The 20,780-nt window shown below is 37.4% G+C and overlaps 1 long non-coding RNA gene across 1 annotated transcript in view; it reads right to left on the minus strand.

Annotated features, from left to right (window-relative positions):
* Window positions 1-6,869: 6,869 nt before the first annotated feature.
* The window catches only part of LOC133214824 (uncharacterized), a 356,264-nt gene continuing 342,353 nt past the window's right edge, over window positions 6,870-20,780 (minus strand). The window contains exon 3 of the long non-coding RNA XR_009726239.1: window positions 6,870-7,024. This is a non-coding gene — a long non-coding RNA (uncharacterized LOC133214824). The remainder of the gene's footprint in view (window positions 7,025-20,780) is intronic.

The raw sequence follows: 20,780 nt of genomic DNA on the forward strand, positions 1-20,780 counted from the left end.
CCCACTTTCTAACAGGACATGCACATATGCCCTTCTACACCCATTCCTCACTTCTGGATAGTGATTATGTAATTGCATTTTAGGGAGACTGAGAGGGGGAAAGGCAGGCAAAATATGAAGGCGTATGTTAAGTACTCTAACAACTTTTACTGGCAGGAAACCTTTTTTCTAGAAGCACAATTCTGCTAACAGCTGGTGGCTCCCAGAAGTTCTGCCATCAAATTTCTTGAAGAGAGTCTTATAGTGTTTCCAGTAAGCAATGATTGCAGACATGACCTGCGTAGGGTTACACTGGGGAGGGCACAGCAGTAAGCAAAGCTATGGCTAAGTGTCCAAAATTCTGGTGTTTGGGTGCTGCTGCTTGAACTCTGGTAGAAGGCACTGAGACAGGTTTGAAATTCTCCAATATCAAATTTCTCAAAAGAGTTTCTGAAGAAGTCGGGAGAGTAATTACTGGACAAATCCAGATTTCCCCAAGTTGTTGGCCCTAAACCCTCTGACACTATCAGAAACAAGCCACCCTGCTAAAACAGTTTTGACACATCCAGTATTTCTATTTTGATATAGTTTTTATGTTGAAAACAAAGCATAAAGTCTCCCTAAATGAAGGAATAGAAAATACAGGGGCCAGATTTCTGTGCATTGCAACAGCCTATTTTTATCCCAGTAAATGCTATTTCTTTCTCTTTTGCCTGCTGTATTTCAGATACAAAACAAGTCTACAGTAAATAAGTTAAAAGCTTACGCGTGCAGGTTTAGTTTGTTTTCATGCAAGTCTTTTTCGTACTTTATACATTTTCAGATTTTTTATTTTTCTGATGAATTTAACATGTACCACAAGGCAGGTACCATTAACACAGTGTTATGTTACCACCCTTCATTACCTACATTAAGTCCTGACCTGCAGCACCTATTCTTTTCTTCCAAGTACTGACCTATTTAGGTTAAAAAAACCCAACCCAAGTATACATATGTATATTGACATGACTGCAACCACAGTTTTAAGATTTGGAAGAATGTCTACCAGAGATTAGGATGAGATCAGTCTACTTACGCAAAGTTTTATCTAAGTATCTGGAGGTGGAACTTTAGTACAATAAGCCACCTGAAAGTGATATAAAAATTAGCATCCAAGAAAATCTCCAAATAATTTTTCTGGGAACAAAGGGAAGAAAATGTTGCAGTAGAGACTGTGGCAACCAAAGAGAAATTATCAGAATACTAATTCTGATGTGTGTCTGTTTTTTTCTTTAGCTGTTAACAAAATCATCACTAAAAGGCACTGTTACGTGTAGTCTTAAATGAAGCAGAACATGGCCAGCAGTCTTTCAGTGATCACATGCTGTCAAGGAACAGAATGAACACTGCTCCTCTGCCTCATTGCCCCAACTCTAGAACACGGTGAGGTTGAGACACATGCACAAGCACTCTTGGCAGTTTGAGCAAAAGATCTTGAAGCTACCAACTTGCTGCAAGCCATTGGTAGGATTTCACCAGGGTAAGAAGCACCTTTGAGACCTTGTGCCTAAAGTGATTTGTGTTCCCCTAGCATCTTCGTATTTCTTGCCCTGCTGTTCACTGACAGGCTAAAAAGGACAATTCAGTGCTGATTTCCTTCTAAGCAAGGCAGCAAAGCATTCAACCCCAACAGCGTTCAAATAGCCTAGGAAATGTTTGTTGTCACAGGCTTCCTTGTGCTAGAAAGCATGAACAGTCAAAAGATAAAACGCACAGGATAAGATCATTTTTGGGAAGTGTAAGTGAAATGTGTCAGGCAGAAGATATATATTTAATCATTTATTGCCATATTGATGCTAGCAAAGTACATCACAGAATGTACTCACACAATCCTTCTAATAATAGTAAAAGCACATATTACTATCATAATAGATATAATATATGGTGATCAGCTTTATGTACACCAAAATATATTTTATCTGTAAAATTATGGCCTATAGGCACAAACACAAAATACATTAATACTGTAAGTACCTCTGGTCTTTAGTCAGCATATTTTGAATGATTCATTTTATCTTTCTGGTTACTGATTTGCTGGTTTATAGAAGATGCTGGAAAAAGTAAGAAACATCTCTACCATATATGTGCATTCACTAGACTAAAGTCAGACCGATGATTAAGCTAATATATCAGTGATTTGTAAAATGAGATTTTAAAGATTGTGAAATAAATTGAATTGCATAAAAATACATTTATCTTAAAGGACAGAACTCTGGAATATTGCAAGAAACTGTCTCCATGGTGAATTACTGAGAAATTGCATTGCTGGAATTCTACGGCAACTTGTATTTTTTATTTTATGTGTATAATTAAAAGAGCAATGATATTTCACCACTTGATAGTTCAACTTATCTCTAAGAAATGCTTTCATTCTATATTTAAAAGCAGTGGTTTAATGTTATAAGTAGAAACAGAGTGTGTGAGAACACAATTCAAATGATACATATGCATGTGATTTACAGTACCCGACAACGTGAACAATGTCACCTTTGCATCATGGATTTCTATTGATATCAAAAGGAGTTTCTGTTGCACAATGAGTTTTTTTTGTTGCACAAATGAATAAAGTAGACTACTGTACAATACTAGGTATTGCAAAGTATTGTCTACCTTGCTATCTCTGTAACTTATACTGACTCTGTAAGCCTATTTTGGAATCACTACAAAATATATTTCTAATGTATTTTTATCCTGTAAAAGTTGGAATGAGATTCCAGTGAGACAAGCTGACAAGACACAAGCATAATAATTTGCCAGGCACTTTCTGACAACGGGTAGTTCCAACCTTACGTTAAGCCATCTTGCCTAAGAGTTCTTCATGGAGAATAGAAGGTTTATATTTATATACAGAAAACACTGTAGATGTAAACAAACACTTCAGGGGGGGAGGGGAAAAAGGAAAAGAAAAAACCTGCAACGCAGCTCAGGCTTTGCTGTTTGACCTTTCAGTACCTGGCTATTCTTCCTTATTTGTAATTCACAGTTCCAGTTTCAACAGTGTAAAACTGATTGAATGTTGACCATGATAATTTTACCTAACAGTTTCTATACCTAGTCAAGGTAAAGGCTGCTACTAGAAAGCTGATTTCATTCTCAAGAGACTCAATGAACCCTTTTTTCCTCCTCAGTTAATGTCTTTGTTTCCTTTTGATTAGAAACATAGAATCACAGAATGTTTCAGGTTGGAAAGGACCTGAAGATCACCTAATTCCAAACCCCCTGCCATAGGGAGGGATAGCTTCCACTAGACCGGGTTGCTCCAAGCCCCATCAAACCTGGATGTGATTCTTCAGATTCTTTCAAAATTTAGATTAAGTTAATAAAAAGCTCAAGGTGGACCAGAGCCCAGAGTGAAGAACCACAGCTAGCCTCCAGAAGTAAACTCCAGAGCTGGGAAGCTGCAGCCTCTAATAATTTCTTGAAATGAAACTTTATGGATGCCCCAGGGATTCCACAAAAAACAGAGCCTAGCAAAGCAGTAGTTGTTTCCGCTGTCATAGCATAGCTATTACCCATTTTCCTGTCAGTTCAAGAGTATCTAGGACTGAATGCTCACAGAGATCGAGCTTTAGCAGCTTACCATAATGCGTTATTAATGTTTGTAAATTGCTTTCACAACCTTTAACTAAAGTGAAAAGGACAATATTGTTGCAAAGTATTTTTCATTGATTGCGTGGCCATTCCCAGCAGTCAGACTCCTATTTCACTATGGCAATATTAATATAGACTCTGTGATATGAGAACCAATAGAAATGAATATGTAAGATCCTCAGAGCAAACCATCCACTGTATGGAAGAGAAGCCTCTGGCATTTTAAATGGTACTATGTCTAAAATAGAAACTGCAAAGCATACTTTATCTTTCATGGCTTGTAAATCCAAATACATCTTGAAAATATGAATACCCCAAAGATGCATTATACAAATTATCCAGGAAACCACATTTCATCTTGAAGGCCTGTAATACTACCAACACTTGTCAATGGCTAGGAGCCATGTGTTGACACATATTGCATCTGCTTAAGGACTTTACTGCAGAAGCTTTCCCTGACTGTACAAGCTAACATGGATTTATAAAATAGCAACATATGACGTGGCTTATGAGAGTAATGTCTAATCACATACCTAGAACACTTAATAACACAGGTAAATCAAATTCTTTCCTCCAAAGCATAAGGTTTCTTTACTGCTCAATAACAACAATAAGCTGTCCCGTAAGTAAAACAGATGTTTTCCTGTGTTTACAGTTGAAACTGCAGATGTGATAAACTACAAAGCACAATGCCTGCCAACCACGAGTACAATAATGTTTTGGAGGGTTTTTTAACACAAGAGCTATAACCTGAAACTAAATGTCCATACTGCTGCAAGACTGAGCCCCTGGTTTTGAGATCACATATCAGCATCTTACAAAGAAACAGGATATATGTGCTGTGATGAAGAGGGAGACATTCAGAATGCACAAGGAGGAGGCAGTCTGATTTCCTAAGCAGGACCCTAGGTCAGTTCCCTGCACTTATGTATTTTCTTTGTGGGTCCTTCCATGTTTAAAAGGTGCAGGTCCTGACTGAAACATCTCTCCAATTTGGCACATTAATTGTGTCTCTTTCTGTTGTACAGTCTCTTAGAGAAGCTTGCAAATTCACCTTCCCTTAGGGCATTATAAAAATCCTTTTTCCCAGAATGTTGGGAACATAATTTTCTTTTAAAAACTCTATCTTCCTGTTAATGTCAGTCGCTAGGCTAAAAGAATCCCTGATATCAGTAAACAGGTTAAAAAATATTGGGGGATACAGACACAAAGACATCTCACTCATCCATATACATTATTATAATCATATAAGCCTTGTTTTTCTTAGAAACCACGACAAAACTTTGACTGTTTTCAGTATCAGTACCGACTAAACTGCATTCATAGTTAACAGAGTACTTGTTTTAGTCACCAAATCAGTGTGAGATTTTTTTTAATGTCATCCACATTCACCACAAAATAATAATGCTTATAAGAAGCTAACAATTTCTAGGATTATATGGTTTAAGTTGTTAATGTACCTCACATTAATAACTTAAAGGTTTTGAAGGTGAAAAGGTTAATTTTTTAAACAAGAAGGTATCAGGGAATTTTTAATGCATTACATTTGAGATACCTATCTATTGAAAGAATATCTGGAAATGTAATTATCAGGCACTGAAAGCTGAAGAGCTACAGACAAATCAAGTGTGCTTTTTTCAAATCCTGTTAAGAGTAGCTAATTTAATTAAATTTCTTTGAAGATGGACCCTGTTAGGACAAACCTAACTCCAAGCACCTCATCTTGATTCCTTCAGCGAAACTAAGAAGTAATTTTAATTACATTATACAAATGAATTTTGTTTCATCATCTTTTCCAGTCTCTGAGACCAATACAATGAGATCTGGACTGTAGCTGTTCAACAAATGGATTACTTGGTCAAATACTGAAAGATCGAATGTCAGTCAAAACGTTTTCCTGCGCATGTCCCCAACTTTCAGAAGAAATGATGCCCTACATGGGCAATATAAGATGACAACTGTGCTGTAAGACACAGTCACTGTAAGACATGATTCAGAAATCATGAAGTTATCTGGCAAGCCTCAAGGAGTTACATAGCATATCCAACACTTTACATATGTAAGAGTAGTTTCTGATAGCAATTTTGGAATGCTCATACCAGTCAGTTACACATATTATCAATTCTGGATTTGGAGGTACAACACTCCCTTGACAACACACGTGCTTTAAAACCACACCTACTAAACCCAGTTTTACTTATTGCTGATAACTACCACCAGCTATTTTCTACATGGCCAATGGCTATCCATGGTCTGTTAATGTCACATTCAACATTTTTTCCTCAGTTACTCAATATTACCCTGCATACAGCTAGAAATGCAAAAATTATAAATAGCATTGCTAAGAGAGATTCCAGAAGGCATGCATGCTTAACAATTCCAAAACCAATATATGTTGGTTTATGTTGAGAAGGCAAGAAACCAACAAGCTTTCTAGCCTGCTGGTTTTCATATAGGGGCTTGAGTAAAAGGACACACTGACCCTGGTCTGCACCAGCTAATATTAGTTTGAACCCAACCCTTGGCAGAGATCTGAAAATGCAGAAAAAAATGAGTGAATGGGAAAACTAAGAACTGAGTTCCCAATATTCTCTCTTGGTGAATGTCAGCAGTGACTACAGAAGTGGCCACTGCAGGCTATACTCTTCCTATTAAAAAAAGTCTCATATTTTTCAGGCCATGTCTACCTTACATCCTTATCCCATAAAGGCTAAATCACTGTATACTCTTCTCTGTCACCTCTAGTTATGCCTGCTTTGTTGTATATTATTACAAATCCTAAGTGACATAGCAAAAGTCAGCTCCAAGTATTTTAGAAAGATGTATTATCAACAACAAAGGATAGCATAATTCTGAGTGCAGAAACAGGTTCAGTCTTTTAATACAGTACCCAATATTTCATTGTGCATATTTGGAGAACATCAATCTAGACTGACCCAAAACTGAATTTTAAATAACTCCAGAAATGTTAATTATATTCATAAGTTCAGCACCAAGATGTCAAACAATCTTCCAAAGGACCCTAGAGCAGAGAGAGGTGCATTTAGCAATCCCAGAGCTCCTATTCCTATCAGTCATTTGTATCCTGTGGCTACATCAACAGTAAATCTCTTAAACACAAACAACCAAACCCCAGTGCATGCAAGAACACACTGGTAGCAACAGATCGCTTAGAATTAGGATGCCTAACGCGAACACATTTAGTGCACAACAAATAATTTTTTAATGTCATTGATCCTAGATTGTTTTTAAAGCTATTTTCTGTTCCTTTGACAGATGCGTTATGCTGCATTTCATTACTTTCTCTCCTTACCTCGTTCTTCTGTTTTAGATAAGTGATGAGGCTTTCAGGAAAGATTAAGTACTGGCAGGCAAAGCAATGGCCCAAACACAGTTTTAATTGGAACCTCAAATCCTGTGGAAAAAATAAGAAATAAAACCATTAATAATTTACTTTTACTAGCAGATGGAGTGAGTTTACGTATTCTCTTTTAGGCAGCTTTTACAATGTTCTTCGTGTTTGATTTCAATAGGTATGCAATCCGTTAGTCAAATCATGTTAAAAATAAAATAATTAGCACAAGATTTCAGTGAGGTATGCGTAGATGATAAGAAATGCTGATGTGAGTAGTTCTCATCTAGAGACATACTTCACTGATTACTAGTAGTACATCAGAATTTACCTGATTAAGCCTTAGGTCCAAAAAATGCCTTTTTTTTTTTTTTTTACAAAACCTAAAAATCTTCCCACTGCAGTATTACATTCATAGCAGTGGTTTTTTTTTATGCTGCTACAATATGCTCTTTGCCCCATGAATGTGTGACAGAGTGCAGCCATTACATAGCAATATGACTCAAACGCAACTAAGACATAATGCTAAACAATTCAAGCTTCAAGACAAAAGGTAGTGGAAGAAATTTCATTTCTCCTGAGATTGCAAAGGCTCTAAACATAAATACTTCCATAAAAGAAAACTATAAAAGCAATTTTTTTAGAGAGTCAGAGGTTATATGTTGTAGTATTGGGCAAGCAGCAACAAAATAACCAACAAAATAAAGCAACTCAGCATATGAGTAAATTGCTTATTTCTGAAAACAAGACATTCTTGCGTTAGTAATTTTTACTCAGACATACAGTACAAAAAAGTCCCATACACATCACAGAATAGCTTTATTTTTCTTTATGATACATTCACTTTGCATTTTAAAAGATTATAGGCCCAGATTCTCATAGACAGTAAATGGCACTAATACAGTTATTTCAGTGGATAAGCAGTAACTTCCACAAGTAACTAAACTGATCAACAGAGTTGAAATTGTCTTAAGTTCTCATAGCTATACTGGAGAGGTGTTTCATTTTCTTACTTCGTTATTACTATACAGCAAGCATATGTAAATTTAATTTGGGGTTACAATCAAATTTATGTACCATGACCTCAGTCACACTAATCCACTGGAATTCAATAGCTATTTTGTAGTAGGCAACAAGTTATCAATAAGTGTGTTCAATTATATACATTGCTGTTATTTAATGCAGCAAATATATCTAAAGCCCATGTATAAGGTGGCATTTGGAACTGCTGTATGACCGTATATTTACAGAAGCTCCTTTCATAATGGTGGTTTGGATGGATAGCGTATTTATTTTTTAGTGTTTGTTAATTGCGGGATGCAGGATGCTGTGGGGGTTTTAAAGACTAGACTGATGTTTATTACTAGAATGGGAGACAATATTTTTATTAAACTTACTTTTCTATAAAACTAATTTGCTGATTTTTTTCTCTGAACATTCCATCAGAAGCATTTCTTAGGCTGAAGAGGGAATTTCTCGTCAAATGAGGAGAAGATAAAAATGGAAAATCTAAATTCAAGTCTCGAGCCTAGCCAGTGTTGGAGAAAATCTTTCCCTTAATTAACATTTTGGTTTCTGAATTCCACTCATGACCTAATCCATGTAGCTGCAAGCAATAACAAAGCTGTAGTCCATAGTCAGATTACCTAGTCTATAGTTTCCTTTCAACACCTGATCAGCTCAAGGCACAATGGGCACCTTACAGTCTACTTGCAGAGCTGCTCAAGATGGAAAGCGGAGGCAGTTTCTCTGCACGGCATAAAGACTGTGCCAACAAAATCTGCAAGAACAAGATACCCATGTGCCATGTGCCCACTGTGACCTCCCAGAAATGAGAAGCCATGAGACTGCAGCACTGAGGCACAGAAGAGGCTGTGCTAGAGCCAGTGCAGACCAAACATGGCTGATAAGGCATGGTTAACCTTTGCCTTCTGACAAATCTGGCCATAGTCATTAGTGTGTCTGCATCAGGCTCCCCAGTATTTCTATCTCGTCTATGTTATCAGGATCTTTTTCAATGCCTCAGCCTAGTGGAGAAAAAGACAGATGTTACTGCTTCATTAGGTACAAAGGCAGATGAAATAGGTGTAGATGAAGGCTGTCATGAGTACTGCCAATTAATTTCAACTTACATAGAGCTGAAACCAAAGCAGAGTCAGTCTACACTGTCAGCTTCAAAGCAAAAGTCCTGACATACAGGTAATGACATACTTGTGGATTTCCAACGTACTAGGGATGGGAAGCCACTGATGCTCGACACTGGCACTTGACCCTTAGAAATGTTTTGAGGTTTATGAGTGGGTTTGTTTTTTTCTCCTGAAATTCAGAAATGAGCTTGAGGGGAAAACAGGCTATTTCTTCCTAAAAACAACTCTTGGTCCAAATATCACTCTTTCACTTACTCTTCCATCAATAAATAATTTTAAACACAAATACTGGGCTTCTGTGCGACCATTTCAAAAATATCTTGGAAACTGCAGGCTCTCCAAGCAGCACTGCTCCTTTCAGCACAAAGAAACCTTTAAGTCACTCATTCAGTACACAGCCATTCTAAGACATTACTAAAGTTTCACAGAAGGCAGTTTTAGAGCATGGTCTAAATGAGACCCAGATGCTAAGTCCCTGCCTAATTTAAAAAATGTATTCATTTGCCTATGGAGCTATAAAATACAGAAATAACAAGCACCACAGTAGCCATCATTACAGTTTTGTAGCATAGCCTGCCAGGCTTATCTTATCCTGAGCAGTAAAAGCAGGACAGAGTAGCTGTTAGGTCCCCTCTAGAAATATGAGAACCCTTGGGGCATTCAGATTTTGTGCTGTATAAGAAGTACATGAACACTTTCTGGTTGGGATCCAGGAGAACAATAATTGAAAAAAATCAAAACTGTTGAAAAGCTTGGCTATAAATATACTAATTGATGCTTTCAGGCATAGAAAATTCAATAAAGTGGTGAAGTATACAGTAAAACAAATCTCACAGTGGTCTTCAAATTAATTCACATTCACAGAAATGTCATAAAGATAACTTCAAGAGAGAGCACAAACTCCACCAGACTAACAAACTAAATATTTATTTAGAGAGTAATGGCATTGCTTGATTTACTGCCAGCACTTTGCTGTGCTGCTCAAGCTGCTGTTTTATAATCACAATGCTTTTCAGCATTTGAAAGAGGGCCACACCTCACCAAACCACACTTCACTATGATATTAAATTTATTTTAAGTTTACCCTATCATGATGAATATGTGCTTGGAATGGAACAACAGAAGAAATGACAGCATCTCCTCCACGGCATGGTTTGTTTAAGCATATACTTGAAAGACAAGAGTATGTGAGAGCTTGACATGTCCTTGGGGTTTGATTAAAAGCTTGTGAAATAAAATAATTCAGAAAAGACAGCTCTGACTTTAACAACCACTGGGGACAAGAGATCTTTCACTTAAGACATGTCAGTCATTCACAGGTATAGCTGAAATCATACAGAATAAATATTTTAAAGCCTGGTGATTTAGATAAAACCCCTAACAAGACAGACCCTGCGGGTCACATAAAAATGCCACAAAAGTTTAACTACAGTTTCGTTTTTCATTATAAGAGTAAGCTAAAGCTTAAAAACATATCCACTTAATATTGATAATATCAAATGATAAAGAAAACTACAATTTAGGGGAAAAAAATCCAGGAGGTGAGATATAAAACCCTATGTAGAATATGATTATTTAGCAAAGAAGAAATCTTCTCCCCCAGGCTGCATCTATCTAATGCTACATCTGGGCATGTAGCTCTGTAGCAAAGGTCTGAGTTTATTCAAAGCTAATAAGTTCGTAATGTAGACTATTTTATGTTTTATATAATGCTGCCTTTATAGTGTGTGCATTTCATTAATGACATTCCTTCCCAAGCTTCAGAGTCTGTTCCACTTTTGTGAATTCCCTTTATTTCTTTTCTGGCACTGCTACAACTTACCATCTATAGAGATGAAAAGCCAGCTGTAACTCACACTAGAATATATATGTATAAATATATGAACATAATTTACATGACCTCTCATTTCACCCAAAGTTACCTTCAGCAATTTCTTTATAAAAAATAATGAGATTGACCCAAGCATGAGACCATAGCATCTGGAATGCAAAACATCTTGTTATGTGAACAGCAGAACTGATAAAAGTCTAGTTCAGAGTCTAATTCTTTTTCTTCTGCATGGATGCTTTGGCATGCAGGTTGTTCAGGACTGAAGTTAAAATTTTGCCAAGTGCAAACACTGATCATGTTTCTCTCCTGTGTGTAGTAGATGGTATCTAATAAAGAGCATAATCATGCTACAGCCTCAACTGGAACATACATAAAGACTGCTGACAGGGATGCATCCACTGAACCCTCGAGTGTTGACAACTACTTAGAGGACTGTCAGTTTGCAGGAGCTCACTGTCTTTGAGACCTCTGTCTCTCTGTGAAATGTGTTTCAAAATAGTTTGAAAAGTCACCAGAGCAAAACCAGACAGATGTAAAGCACAAAGCTTGTTTCTTTACCAAAAAAAAAAAAAAAAAAAAGGAAATAAAAAACAAAACCGTATTGCATCTTAGACAGTTTCTGACTGGAATGAATGAACTAAAAGACCAATCAGAAGACTGCATTAAAATTCTGTACTATGACAGTGTGCTTACTTGTGACAGTGAAGTCCTAAACCACTGGAAGTTAAAAGAAGCTTAGACCCCAGGCAGGGTTTTGCCCTGGTTCTATCTGCCCAAATATAGAGAGGATAGAACTGCACCAGCTTTTAGGCATAGAAGATCAGTGGGATCCCAAAATACTAAATCGTTCAGACTCTTGAAAAAAATCTACCTTTTAGAGAGTTATCATCCCTGTTCTCAATGGAGTTGCTGAGAGCAGGAACGAGACTGTTTTCTCTAGGAGGAGAGGTGCGATGTTCAGATTATTTGAGAGCTCACTGTTAACACAAATACAGCCTAGGTTATAAATATTGAGATACTGTGAATCACAGTCAGGATTACTCCTGCTGCTCCTTCTATAATAAATTCTGCAATAAAATACTTGACATTACTTATTCTCAAAGTGATATTTACTGTTTCTATAAGCCAGCTTCTAGCTTCCATTTAGCACATGCTCGATGTTTTATTTTTGTTGAATTGTTTAATAAATACAAAAGAAAACAGAAGATTTGTCACATTCTTTCTTTTGTATATTTGTATTTGTTGAAATTAGCTGTAACAGTGCGTTTGTATTAATAACAAGCCCATTAGTAGTAACACTAAAGTGATTAGGAGATAGTCTTTTTGTCTTTATCAAGCATGGATGTCAGTTGAGACTGTACATTGTTGTTCAGATTGCATTCTAGTGCAGAGAGTGTCATGATTTTGACAAGCCTAAATATGCATGGCTTCCTGACAGAAATGAAAACAACTCCAAACATGGGTATTCTCCAGCTGAGGGAAGGTGTTTACAGACAAGAAATTTAACACTAATAAAGCAGTTAAAGCTCTGAAGATATTTTTCTAACCCACAAAGTCTTGATTTGCCACATTCTTGTCTCTCACATCCTCTCTCTTGAAAGACATTCCTTAATTTGTTCTGAAATCCACATGCTATTTTAGCCCATAATAGGCCTTCAGACGCAGTTTAAAGCACATTGTCATTGTGCTTAAGGATCTTTCCTCTCACAGTGACATACTGTTAAGATTTCTATCAGTTTCCAGCCTAGATCAAAACCAGCCTCCATGGACCTCGGAACAGTCTCCAAATTCAGGATGCTTATTCCAGAACAAACATCAGTTTTGCTTTTTGAGCACTAATCCCTTTTCTGCTAAGATATTAAAGGCTGACTGAAAGCCTGCTTCATGGTGCTTTCATTACTGCAAAAAAAAAAGTGCTACTCTTCTCTTTCTGCTTGTGCTCTCTTCTCTTCAAAGTGTTTACATCCATGTACCTCAGAAGTATCTTCAGTCTTATTACTATCAATAAATAAATTGCTTTCAATAACAACCATTTAATTGAAATTTTGCTTAAGCTGCTTCTAAAAAATGAATTTCCCACAAATAAATGGAAGTTCTTAGTTAGCTAGTCCACTCTCTCTGTTAGTTGCTGTTATGACAACCCAAATACATAGCTATGCTACTTTCTGCTCAAAAGGTCTCAGCAATACCATGTGAGTACTTAGTTAAGCTTTTAGTTCGTTTGTTGTTAGTTTTGTTCCTCTGAAATTTCCTCATTAAGTTATTGCAGGGAGCTGTGTTTGCACAGCAGAAGAGAAAAATGCAAGCTCTTGATTGCATTCTTTTAATACCCCTTTTATCTTTAAACTAGATAATTAGCATATTAATTAACTAGATATACCACTCACGATCCTACAACTAGCTGTGGGTACCACATTCTACTGATTTAGTGTAACGCCATTTGTACTTACATCATAATAATATCTTCAGTTAACTTTGCTCTGATACGTCAAGCATTTCGAAATTAAAATGAGTATTGTAACACATCTTAATGGCAAGCATCCAAGTGAACTTTTTTGTACTTTGCCAAAACATTCCAGTCATGGCTAAGAAATACACAGGTCTTATTAATTACCCACAAAATTAAACCCCATTGCCCCCACATATTAAAAGCTTATTCCTTTTCTATTTTTTTACCATCGAGTCTTTTATTTGGCTTTCTCAGACCTAACGGCTTTTTCTTGCTAACCTCCAAACTTCCAATAAAACTAAAATATTTATACACCACTAAAATATTTGAAGGGAAGAAAAAAAAAAAAAAGCCTACCAAAACTGAAAATCAACAAACTGCAAACTAATTTAACAAAGAAATTCCCTGTTCTGACTCAATCTGCTGCTAAGGGACATCATGGCATTACCAGAAGCTCGTTGAGAGCACCCACCACCACTTCTAGTATCGCTCTTCTCTCCTGCTCATGTCCCTACTGTTATGCATAGTATGGCTGTAATTACACCAAGATACCTACATAACTGAAGTTCTTACCCTTCTAAAGCACATCACTGGAATATGAAAGCAAAGAATCATGCAAATCTCCTGACTCAACAGCTAAAAACAAAGGAAATGTGTTCAGGCTTCCAACCACTGAGCTTTGTCGATTTTCTGTGCTTCACACTTCAGATACTGAAAAATCAATGTACAGGTGTGGGTACAGAAGAAGGGAGGACAAAATACACAAAACCTCGTCCCACTTCCAGGCATTACCCTGCCAAGGAATTCTCTCCATCAAGTTGTCCGATAGCAGCTCCAAGGCCTGACTGGTAAAAAAACAGCCAGCGCAAATACACCACATTTCTGGTCTGTTAATCACACCAGGCTGCACTTGACCTCCAGTGATTTCTGTAAAGCGCCTGCACAGTTGCTGCATTGTGATAATCTTGCTGATCTGGAGAAAGGGCAGCCTCTGTATGTCATGAAGCACAGTGACTGTGTGTCTGGTTCGCCTTTTCAGGAGCTGTGCAAAACAGAAGGAGAGAGCAGCTATAACCTCATCCCAAATTGCATCTTCCAAAATGGGCTCAGCTGGGAATGGATACTCCAGCTGGGAGTATTTCAGAACAAACTATCTTAGCAATAAATTCATAATGGAACAAATTCTGGTTCACAGTGAAATAAAAATACTTTGCACTTGCAAGGTTAGGTCACTACAGTTTGGTCCACAATGGTCAAAACACATCAGCCAATAGATACCTAATAAAAATTTCAGTATAACTGCCTATGTTCACTGAGTAAGATTCATCTCCTGGAGTGGTAATGCTACACTTCCTGTAGTTGAGCATTTTACTATACAAAGAATTCATTTCAGTGCAACATTCTAGTAATGCCCTCATAAAACTATGGTAGCCTAGATCTATGTTTTCACATGAACTGAAAGGAACACAAATATTTATAACACAAGTCTGAGAGCCTGAATACAAAATATGTATCTAAGCACAGTACTGACTTCAATAAAGGTACTACAAGACCCACACCAGAGAGAGAACACTTCTACACTGCAGTTGCTCCTGACAGTTTCTAACACATAGAAAGCTCTGGTCTCAAAGTGTGGTATGCATAGGCCCAGTCTGCAGCACTGTTTTCCTTCCCCTGTCCTACAACTCTCCTCAACTCCTCTGGAATTGGCCAAAAATCAAAAGCAATTTAAGAAAGGAAAAGATGAATTACATGTTTTCCTCTTACCATTTTTCTATCTTTCCAATAGCCTATTGATATTAACAGGTGTTTATGAAGTCACATGTATAAGACAACAGTATTTCATGCTGGCTGTGGCCTTATGGGAACGTATATAATTTACATTACATTTTTTATGTGAGAAACCTAGCAGACCTGGACATTTTATATTCAGTTTCATATAGACATTGATGTATTGGGTGATTTACAGTGTGTATACTTTGCATTTGTTTGAAACATTTCTGACAAGCAGGTATTTTTGAATTAGTGATCTAAAGGTTTTTTTATGATATAATTATGAGCTGGGGGCTGAATTTTTAGAAGCGATTTTGGTGGTAGATTTGCAATTCAAAGAAGTTACTTAAATTAACAAAAATGCCCTAAAAGAACAGCTGTCTACCTGACTGATCCAAGAAAATGAACACTGAAAATAAACAGCTGCCCTGTAGAAGACTATGTGATAAAACTAATCACCCTTTGCATAATGTATTTATTTTTCCCTTTGCTTGTAACACACTCGGTGAGCCTTCAAAGCTAAAAGTATTTCAATATAACAGACATCCCAAGCATGTGAGTTAACTCAAAATAGGATTTCAATAGCCTGACCACAGCAAATCCAGTTCTCTTGCAGAAATCAGTTCCAACTGCTATATAACGCTTTTTTTTTAATATTTTCTTTTTTTTTCTTTTTACTATCAAAAAATGCATTTTAAAAGGACCTTTCTGATAAAATCTGAATGTTCTTCAGGCAATATAAGGCTACATTTTACTGGCATCACCAGAACAACGTATTATGAACAGGAAAACAACAGCACATATTTGAAGTTGCTGGGGTAAATACCCCTCAGTGCTACACAGAGAACCTACAAAAGTCACTAAAATGAACTAAGTAATGCCAATATCCAGCAGCTAAGATGTCTCAGCTATGTCTTTTTCACTTCCAAAAAGCTAAATGAAAGCACAGATAGAAGTAAGGATGCCTCAAAAAATATTTAGGGTTTAACCCATGGGATTAGCTTTAGCTGCAGGTATTTTCATAGCCATGAGGAACAAGATTAAGACAACACATAGAGACCTGGTTGTGAAAAAACACTGTGTGACAAGTAAAACAAAGTGACTGAAAACAAATCGATTTATCATGTCCATCTATGGAAGGTGGGATGTCCTTTCCTTTGGGCCTTTTTTTCACTGCAGCAATTGTCAGTGGCTTCTACCACTGACCACTGAAATCTTCCCCATAGAATGTTCTCTCATCACCTGTTCCCTGAGCAGTGGATCATACCGGGGTAGTCCAAAACAAATGCTAACAAATTCAGTTACAGCAGAGGGCACAAGAGATAACATCCAAACCAAAGCTAAGACAACTATCCATCACTTGCCCTGCTTTGCAGGCATTAAGTACAGCTTGGTCTGATACAATGAGAAATCCGTGGTGTCCCAAAGGCCTCTTTTTGAGAGCATGATTTGGGATGCTGCCACTATCACTGAAGAAACCAGAAAGTTTTAATAGCTGTGGATATTGTCTCTGCACTGAAGTGGCACAGATGTATCCTTTATATTTCCAACCATCCCAACAGCATGCAGGGCTTTCTTGTAAAGCCTTCTAGCTTCCAGGCCTCCCAGGTCCTCTCAGCCCTGCCACCATGTCATACAATCTGCAAAATGACTAAGTATTTTTGTTCTCAAGATTGGAACAAGTTTTGCTCTCTCCAGGGACTCAGTCTCATTTAGCAGCAAAGTCAAGGGAGAGAGGCCTGATACTCAGACATACCCTCCTAAGTACCACGCACAGTCCCTATGGAGTCAACTGAACAACTGTGTCATTTGTCAGACTTAGCATTTTACTTGTATCTGTCTATAGGTCTTTATCAGAACTGCTCACAAGCAGCTGTATGATTCACAGGGCAGAAAGGCCATGATAAGCAAACATATAATATTTACTGTACTTCAATTACTAAACTGGACAGCTTCAGTTTATGTTAATTTATTAAGGTGAAAATCTGCCTATTATCATATCAGTCCACTACCCCTTTCAAATCCATCCATTAAAAAGCAATTGTAGTTGCCACTTGCCCAGATGCACAGGAAGAGGAAGATGCAAGCAGCAGTCTTCCTTTGATTCTGCCACAAAGGGTGTACTTTCAGACTAACCGCTATAAAAAGTGAGGAAAGTATGTAGAGATGTTTCAGTCAGTCAGCAGAGGTAGCAGCCTGGAAAGAAGAGCACAAAACATAAAACAGTTTTGCCCTTGAGAACTCTAACAGACATTTATCTTTATGAGGCATGCATTCTTCCCTCTACCTCTTCAAAAGCATGCTGAGAAGATCCAGTCTCTACCAAAGTCAAGAGAAGTCTTTGCACTAATTTTAATGAGAGCTGGAGATTCCTGTGTGCACCCTCAACGAGGCCAGAAATTTTATCTCCTCCTATTTTTTTTTTTTAATTCAAAAATTGCCTTATGCAGACTGTCTGGAAGGATGTAAAGAAGATTAACAACAATATCCGGAACTAGCTTAACCTAAAAAGAATATATTTATTCTAAAAGGTCTCAGCACATTCAGATGGAGAACGTTATGAATATTCAGTGCAGCCCCAGTAGCCATTCTTTGCGAGACTATTTTTACTAAAAGCCATTTTGATGTGACATAAAAAAGATAAGACTTTTTACACAAAATAGGATTCACTGGAAATACTTTCTAATGAAATTTTTATACTATGTAAGCTAGCCTGCCTGAACTCCTTTGGCTCATCCTCCATTTGCTGCTACAATGCATCCTACTGTATAGCATGTTAAAAGAAGGACTAATATGGTCATTCTTGAGCCTAAGCATATGAATATGCTACTACAAACATGAGAAAACCCAGGGATTTCTCAAGAGTAAAACACTTACTGTGCCACCAAATTTGTTACACATTCTTTAAAATTAGTAACAAATATAGATCTTAAAAGACCATTAATAAACAAGCACAAGAGAAAGGAAGTTGAAATAGCTCATGTTAATTGTGTTTATCTCAGTGTGAAGCCATGTCAAAAAGCCTGCAGCAAATGTATTTTGTTAAAAGTACCACTTGCACAGCAGGCGTTAAACATTAGAAAGCAAGCTTGTCATTAGTGGGCTACAACTGAAAAGGCTACTAAAACTCAGCTAAATTATTAATATGGTATCTTAAAAATGTGAGATGGAAAATTAAACTCCTTTTACACAGTACATGATTTTAATGCTACTTTTTCATCGTTTTCCTATTAGTAATATCCCAGCTTATATAACAGCAGGGAGAACCAGACAGTAACCTGGTTTGCATCCTTCAGTGTGGGAAATCACCACCACTGCTCTCCCCTTCTTGTGTGTTTACCCAAATGGAGCTGGTAATTTTGCTTATTTTTTCAAGTTATTTAAAAGATTAATGAAGTATAAAAGATGAGAATTTTTTTTTAGTATTTAAATCCATTTCAGCATTTGGGATGCCTTATATATCCTGCAGACATGTCTTCAGGCTGCATCTAAGTCAGTTTATCACTGAGCTGACAGTGAAAGGAGCAATTCTGCTCCTCTTTGGCAATCATGTCTCAGAGTTGAGTTGGTTGGCTTGTGAAATGAAATATTTTACTCTTTCAGAGTTCTTTTCCATTGGATCAGCCACACTAGCAGTACAGAAAAAGAAAGGGAAGCATGAGAGCACCAAGATGCAAGGTGGGAAGCAGGTAGTGACTTTAGGTGGTAATGTGCCATTGTTTTAGTTTCCCTTAACAAGGAAGTCACCAAATCTGATGGTTGCAAGAAAATGGCTGAAATCCTGAAAACACCAGTGTCTACTAGGATGTGCACATAAAGAGTATCTCAACTGAGGAAATGAGCTACATATTGTATGTTCAATTTAAAGTTTTGCTTGCTTTTGTAATTCATTCCCCACTCTTCACGATGAACAGGCAGTACATACACACAACGCAACATTTTTTTCTGGTTGGTCTTTGAAATCTGACAGAGAATAAGAAAGAGAAGAAATATAAGAGACCCCTTAGCAACACCGCTATGATCACAAATTGTGTTGCTTTAAAACATGAGCAGGCTCTCACCACAGCAGGCTGTACTCTCAGCCACCAGCTGCATGGGTCAGCGCACACATTCATCTACCATGCTGAGAAAAGAACTTCTGGGGGTTTGAAGCTGATTTTATTTGGTTTATTTCTTTTGCTTGCAGAAGTTTACTCCTATTCCACAGATTACATTTAGTCACAAAGCAATCCTGATAAGACAATGGAAGCCCAAACACGCAATCCTATCCACTTCCTATAGTTGAAGAGAGGGTACCAAAGGTTATGTGCTCTTATACCATCAAGATATACAAAGCAAAAGGCTTACAAAATAAATAACTTTTTTTTTCAGAAATGGTATATCCACAACACCTTTGATATTAACCAAGTCCTTTTTATAAAGTAGCTTGTTTCTAACTTCAGAGAGGATGGGATGAGGCAAAATGAAATAACAGGAAGAAACTCCTGTTTGTGGGGCAGAGTAGAAAATGCCTTGGCATCAAACATGAATAGCTCCTTTACTTTGAGATTACTTGGGTCACAATGAGAGAGACAGAGTAACTAATATGGATGCATGCTTTCACTGCTGCCAGAGTTCAAATGTGCTGCTCGGCATATCTTAGATGAAGGTGCTGTGACAGCCCAGCATGATTTTCTGCTGGTGGTCTAAATCTGATCCTAGTGAGATGCTCTGGGAGCCCAGCAATCCTTCCTCATGCTAAAGGTCATCCACTTAGTACAGCTGTCTTGAGGAGCAAAGAAATGCATTCCTTCCCAAACTTCAACTTGCAGACTGAAATGTTTCTCAAGCTGTTGTGTAACATCTATAGAAGGCACACGGAGTCACTCAAGTTTTGATGAAATACAGCAGGGTTCTAAATGTAAGCCAAAATTATAATATAAACTTGATTTGGGGGTGGGGGATGGGGGGAATTGCTTTTTTCTTTTTTTTTTTCTGAATAAACCTAAGGAAAAAAATGTTTTTAAATAGCATACTTTTCCACTCCCTGATTCAGGCAGGCTTTCACCTTGGCCCACAGTGGACAACTTAAGACAAGGACAACATGCGCACCACCACAAACCAGTTAATAGCCCCTCTGAAGTCCTCTCACTGCTAAATGAAGCTTAAGATCTTTCATTTTACTTATAAAATCTTAATGTCCAGCTTCCTGCCTATTTGACAGATCACATTCTCCATAAAATATAGTATTAACAAAAGTATTCAACCCTGAAAAGCTTTTCAGTTTAAGAGTGATGTCAAGATACTATACATCATACAACTACAGATTGCAATGTGTTCCTTCTCTCTACTTCAGTGAAAAAAAAATACAAGGTTCTGGTGATGTGAGACAACACTGATTTCCTTAGAAAATGGGGAACAATGACCAGCTATACTCAGCTAAAAGGATGGGCGAGAGCTAGACAAGCCCATTGAAGGAATAGAACTGAACCGCAGGAAACTGTTGTGATATTTTAATCCAAAGGTGAACTTAAATAAATGACTGAATAGTTTCTCAACTAAGGCAACTTCCAGGAAGTTCTCTGGGCAAGTTGCCCTGGGAGCTTTCAGAGAGCTCAGATTTACACTGGGTCGAGTCCT

Source organism: Neopsephotus bourkii, unplaced genomic scaffold (assembly GCF_033783945.1).
Source record: "Neopsephotus bourkii isolate Nb327-2 ecotype Australia unplaced genomic scaffold, CSIRO-AGI_Nbou_v1 NB_936, whole genome shotgun sequence".
Lineage (NCBI taxonomy): Eukaryota > Metazoa > Chordata > Aves > Psittaciformes > Psittacidae > Neopsephotus > Neopsephotus bourkii.